This window comes from Pelophylax lessonae (genome assembly GCF_965119305.1).
Source record: "Pelophylax lessonae genome assembly, chromosome: 5".
Lineage (NCBI taxonomy): Eukaryota > Metazoa > Chordata > Amphibia > Anura > Ranidae > Pelophylax > Pelophylax lessonae.
Window position 1 is genome coordinate 409693690 of NC_138772.1, and position 7123 is coordinate 409700812.

The following is a 7123-nucleotide window of genomic DNA, read 5'->3' on the forward strand; positions in this document are numbered from 1 at the left end:
CTGAGACTTCTCTCCCCCACTCTTCCTGACTCCACTATTCAGGACCTTGAACAGCCCTTTTCGCAGGAGGAGGTTGCTATCACATGTTCCTCTCTGAAAACGAATAAAAGCCCGGGCCCTGATGGCTATACTGCTCATTTCTACAAGAACCTTCGTGACTTCCTTACCCCAATCCTCCTTAAGACGTTCAATGCCATTTCACCAGATTCTCCTTATCCACCACAGGTCTTGGAGGCCCACATTATGGTTATACCCACTCTAAATTGATTTCTACCCTCCCCTCTTTTCGGACCTGATTCACCTTGATCTTTGTCCCCAAAAGGGAAGCCGGGATAACAACCTTAAGAGGATACTTCTAATGGAATATGCTCAAAGATGCATACATTGCGACAAATTGGCCCAAAGCTGCTTCATAAAATATTAGCCCTTTATAGACACCTGTCTGCAGGAGTCCAATCCAATGGCCTCCTCTTGGTTCCTATTTGGATCCACGATGGCTTTCGACAGGGATACCCTCTTTCCCCTCCACTCTACGTTTTGTCTATGGAACACCTTGCCATTGCCTTATGACATTACCCCAACAATAATGGTCTCTCAATAGGTCAAAGCCACTACAACTTTCACTCTACACAGACGACCTTCTGTTATATGTAACCAACCCCCACGTATCCGTCCTCTATATAATTTGCATATTTTAGGAGTTTGGTGTGGTTAGCAATTTTAAAGTTAATTATGATAAGACTGAGGCTCTGAATATCTCCGTAACTTTACATTTAAATGGCAACAAAAAGCCATAAAATATTTGGGGGTTCAAATTCCATATGATCTATCTGCCCTGACAGACCCCAACTATACCCCCTGTGATTATCTTTCTTCTTATGATAAACCCCACATCTCATGGTTTAGCTGTATAAACCTAATCAAAATGGATATTTTTTCCTATTTCAAGTGTATGGGACCTGTTTATTCTTGAAATGTGTATTCTTACTATGCATTACCCAAAGATGTGAGCTTTGCTATGTACCAGGCTCCTTTGAATCGCTTATATTTTAATGACATGTTATCGATTTTGTCAATATGTTTTATTATGACCGCAAAACCAATAAAAAAGTTTAACCTGTTGCTGTCCGCCCACCGCAGACTTACTGCGGCAAGGTGGCTCAGCTGCGCGAACCAATATAACTGTACATCAGTCGCGCGGGGGGCTAGGAGCCCTGATGTTATGATTCGGTTCAGAACTGATCAGTCATCAGGTCCAGGTCAATGATTTTTGGCAAATTGCCCGCCGCATATTTAGTAATACATTTAAACCCTTTTAATGCCAGTGACACACAACACACACACACACACACTAAACACCTCCATTACTAGTATAGTGTCTGAACGGATCAATATATTTCATCTTATCAGAACTATACTAGCATCCCCAATAGTTTTGTATAGTGTTCCCAAAACGCAGCATTAGCAGGATAAGCCCTGACACCTTCCAGCACCTGTGTTTAGCCCCTCTGCCCCCCCCTTCCCCCCCAAGAACTGCAGAATCAGCAGATTACTGTCACTTCTAAAACACAGCACACTAAACCGCAGCATTAGCAGAGTCAGGCCTGATACCTGCTAGCACTAGCAGTTAAAACTTTTGGTAGAGGTTCAAACAATCCTTGACAACCAGGTGCTTTTTTACCTGTTAGTCACACTAGGTACCTATAAATTTATTGGCCAAAATGTCCAAACAGATGTACACTAGTGAAGAGGCTTACGCGATGCTGAGCATGACACATGAGAGTGATGGGGAAGCCTCAGTCTCTGAATCAGGCTCAGCATTTGAACCTGTAGAGGGCAGCAGCACCCTAACAGATAGCTCTGACAATGGAGTAGTGGTCCCTGCTAAGGTCAAGTGTACCCAACCCCGTTCTTCTGTTGTTGAAGTGCAACAACCACAGGGTTCTCGTATGCAGCAGAGTGTCGGTACCAGTGCCGCTCAACCTTCTGGTGAACTGGCAAGCACCAGCCGCCTAGTACTTCCTGGTCATAGTCAAACCAGCACTGCTGTAACACTTGGTGACGTGGCGAGTCCCATAAGTATAGTTAAAGCTGATGCAGTGGCTAGCACAAGTAGTGTCCTATAGCCCCCAAGAATAAGAAGAAAGGCCCCTAGAGCCCATAGTGTCCTTCCTGATGCGCTTGCAAATCCTAATTGGGAACCAACAACTTCTGCAGCGCCCATGCTTCTCCCATTCACTGGCCAACCCGGAATTCAGGTGGAAACAGCTGATTTTACTCTCCTTGAGCTATTTTTCACTGAAGATCTGTACAGATCTATTGTGGACCAAAGCAATTCATATGCTGATCAATTTATCGCCACAAATCCAAACTTGCCCCTTGCCAGAAAATTTGCATGGAAACATAACGTGTTTCTGAATTTAAAACCTTTATGGGCCTATCCCAAACCATGGGCATTATTAAAAAGAGTGAGTTGCGGTCATATTGGTCCACTGACCCAATTCATCATATGTTTGTGTTCTCTGCTGCCATGGCCAGGATACGAGCAAATCTTTCGTTTCATGCACTTCAGTGACAATGAAATCTGTTGTCCTCGGGGTGACCTTGAATATGACCGGCTCCACAAAATTTGGCCCCTTCAGCCAGAAGTTTGCAGCCTTGTATATGCCTCAATAAGCTGTCTGCATTGATGAGTCCCTGATTACATTTTCTGGCCACCTTGCTTTTAAACAGTTTCTCCCCAGCAAGCATGCCAGGTATGGGGTCAAGATGTATAAGCTCTGTGACAGGGCAACAGGTTATACATGTAGTTTCAGGATTTACGAGGGAAAAGATAGCAATGTAGAGCCCCCAAACTGCCCAGACTACATGGGGAGCAGTGGCAAGATTGTTCGCGACTTGGTGTCACCTTTATTTGGAAAGGGGTACCATTTATAAGTGGACAATTATTACACATTGTGCCACTTCTTAGTCACCTTTTTGATTTTGGTATTGGCGCATGTGGCATGGAGTAACCTAATCCCGGGGGCTTCCCCCAACGGCTTGTAGATTCCCAACTTAGATGGGGGGGAGAGAGTCTGATGGAAGTGTAAAGAATTGCAGTGAAGTGGAGGGACACACTGAATGTTTTCGCTCTGTTCTCCATTCACGCAGATAAGAAATTGCAAATGCGACTGGTGTTGAGAAGCCCCTCTGTGTGCACGAATACAACCTTAACATGGGAGGGGTGGATTTCAACGACCAGATGATAGCGCCATACTTAATTGCCCGTAAGGCCAGACGCTGGTACAAAAAAGTGTCTGTTTATTTATTTCAACTGGCTCTGCTGAACGCTTATGTGCTATACAAAGCGTCAGGATGAAGTGGATCCTTTATAAAATTCCAGGAAGATATCATCACAGCCCTTCTGTAACCAGAAGGTGCTGTGGCCAAAATTCATAATCCAGATGCAGTGAGCTGGCTGCATGAGAGGCATTTTCCAGATGTCTTCCCTGGTACCCCTACCCAAAGAGCACCCGAAAGAAGATGTTGTGTCTGTAGAAAACGCGGATATAGGTGTGACACCCGCTATTTTTGTTCCACCTGTCCTTGCCAACCTGGTCTCTGCATCGGGGACTGTTTCTGTCGCTACCACACACTAATAGAGTATTAGTATAGGGTACAGCATGGTACAGTCTAGGAAACACTTTCACACAGGGTCTTGAAAGTTGTTAGATGGCTTTTTCATTTTGAGAGACCCTAGCCTGGAACAGTTTTTTACAGTTACAAAAAAAGTGTATAAAAAAGTTAGAAAAAATAAAGAAAACAGCGCAGTGCATTATGGAGTGCTCATCGGCAGGCGAACTTCCCGCTGAGCACCCCATTTGTTAGTGTGTTTAGCGTACACACGAGCAGCTGATGTTCGAGTCAAACTTATGTTAAACTCAAACATAGAGCCCATCCCTAGTGAACAATATATAATTTCAATGACAACTTTTTTTTTGACATTTTTCAAACACCAGTGAAAAAAAAACGTGACAAAAAAAAGGTGAACATTCAGTGGGCTCAACATGCCTCTAAAGAAATTCCTTGGGGTGTCTACTTTCCAAAAAGGGGTAATTTGAGGGGGGGGTTATAATGCCCTGCTATTTCAAGGAATGAGATAAGCAGTCAGAAAGTAAAAGCTGCGTAAATTCCAGTATATACACCACAGTTTGTAGACACTATAACTTTTGCGCAAACCAATAAATTTACGCTTATTGAGATTTTTTTTTTTTTATCAAAGACATGTAGCTAAATACATTTTGGCCTAAATATATGGCAAAAATTGAGTTTATTGGATATTTTTTATAAGAAAAATTTGAAAATGTAATTTTTTCTCGAAATTTTCGGTATTTTTTTGTTTATATCGCAAACAATTAAAACTGCAGAGGTGATCAAATACCACCAAAATAATGCTCTATTTGTGGGAAAAAAGGACTTAAATTTTGTTTGGCTACAGCATTGCATGACTGCACAATAGTGCCAAGCCCCAGATTCTACTCTGGGCCAGGTACATTGATGACGTCCTCCTCCTATGGGATGGGCCTAGAGCAGAGCTGGATGTGTTTATGCAAGAACTGAACAACAACAGTAGAGGTATTAAGCTCAGTTTTGAAGCCAGCCAGGAGTCCATTAACTTTCTGGACCTAACCATTTCTCGTGATGATGTAAAGTTTATCACTAGGACATATTTTAAAACAACCGACAGGAATGCTTACATTCCGACAGATAGCTGTCATCACTCCCCTTGGCTGCAGGCAGTCCCTAAGGGGCAGTACATGCGGCTCAAGCGTAATTGTACTCATCGCGAGGATTTTGAGCGTCAGGCACAAGTTCTCACTGATCGCTTCTTGGATAAGGGTTATGAGGAACCTTTCCTGACCGAGACCCTCAAAAAAGTGGGGGCCATGGATAGATCTGTTATGTTGACTGGCTCCACTAGACCAGCTAACACACAGCCTGCCTATACTGCTCCCTTTGTGACTACCTTTTCTACTCAGCACAGAAGGATAAAAAATATTATAGAACGACACTGGCATATCCTAAAGAATGATCGGATTTTGAGAGATGTTCTACCCATGAAACCTAGGGTAATCTTTAGGGGTGCCACAACTCTGCGTGATAAGTTGGCACCGAATGTTCTTGATGCACCAGGGCCAAAGCCTACCTTTTTTAGTCAGCTCAAGGGTTACTATAAATGTAACCGCTGTCAAACGTGCTATTTTAACGCATGTAAGCAGAGGAATACCAGAGAAATCCGTTCCACCAGCTTGGGTATTAGTTTCCCTATTAAGCCCTGTATTTCCTGTACCACTACAGGGATTGTGTACTTGTTGCAGCGCCCGTGCGGCCTGCAATATATTGGCAGGACCAAGCGTGCCTTTCAGGTGCGCTGTAACGAGCACATTGCTAACATTAAGAAGGGCTTTAGGAAACATTCCGTTTCCAACCACTATAGGATTAAACATAATAAGGACCCCCGAGGCACTATGTTCCTCGGGATTGATAAATTCTCTCCTCACTGGAGAGGGGAACCCTTTGTTAGGGGACTATCCAAGCTTGAGATGACCTGGATCTACAAGATGAAGACGTTCACTCCGTTCGGTTTGAATATCGATACGGATGTGAACGCATTCATAGACAATTCTTGAGGTCTACTTGTATATCTGGGCCTATTTCCCTAGTCCCCCCTTTTCTTGAACATGTTTCCTAGTAATGAATTCATGTTTCCTGCTGGGGGTTGTTTGATATATTTAATTTAAGTTTAGAGTGTGTTTTGTGTTTTTAGGGCCTATTTGGCCGTGTTTGACACACATTTATTAATCTACACAATATAATTTATTTGTACATGAACCTATAATATTAGTGTCTATATGCTTCCCATGATGTTGCATTGATGCTATATGGGTTCGGGATCATCGCCAGATGAGGAATGGCCTTAATATATTATATTTTTAATAGCCTCTCACATTATGTTTGTCTCATAATGTATTATTTATGTAATTTTAATTTTATTTTTTATTGTTATGGGCCATGGACAATAATCTGTAATCTATTTTCGTTTGGGATTTGTCCTAACTTGAGATTTTTCCATTTGTGCCCAATATATTTATAATTTTTATGTCTGCCTCGGTGGACTAATTTTAAACATATTTACACTGTCCCCTTTGTAGATTTATAATGAATATGGTGTTTGTGATTCAATTCCCATTTGCCAGTATTTAAGATGGCCGATTGGGCGTCTTGCCCATATGTGAATTCTGTACCATATTAAGGTAATTTGTGAATCTACCAACTTCGAATGCAGCATCACGGGCAGCTTTGAATTAGTTGGATGTACGTTTATGCTTTTGATTTGTAATATGTGATTTTTGATACGGGTCCAGCCCCTTCCGGTGGCTTTGGTTCCAAAATCCAGTGTTTATCCTTCTGTCCGCCTTGCCTAGGATGCCGATCCTTAGAGGTATTGGCGGTCCAGCAGTTAAGATGGCGGCGTCGGCTCTGTGAGACACCGGAGGGGGCGGTCCGCTATTTGTTATTTAAGTGGTGCGTCAGCGCGCCGCCCGCATCCCCTGGAAGACGTGAGGTATCACGAAACGGCGTAGGGAAAGGCGTGCTGACGTCACCACAACGCGACCCGGAAGTCGGGCGGCAGCAAGAGATATACAAGCGCTTATGTTTTAACATTGATGTAAGTTTTTATAACCTTTTATATGAATAAACTGTGTGTACGTACTACGCTATTGCTCCCTTCTCATTATTGGGACATGGAACACCGAGGGGCTCCTTTACCAGCTCGGGGCATCTGTTCAGGAATACAGTGGCAGTGCGGTACCACATGGTGGATTCTGGTTGGCCCATTTGTGGATATATGTGTCATGCTCATAACCCAATGAGCTCTGGTAAGCTTAACTTGAGCTCTTTGCATGTGGCACCTTTGTGGAATTAGGCACATAGGAAGTGGTGTGTGTTTCATTCTTTCACCGGACACCTTTAACCTACATGGACCTTTATTGATGGACTTTTTTCTCCTTCACATTCATATACCTATGCCTGTAGTTATGTGATTTGTGATATATTTATATCTGTTTGTGAGGCAAAA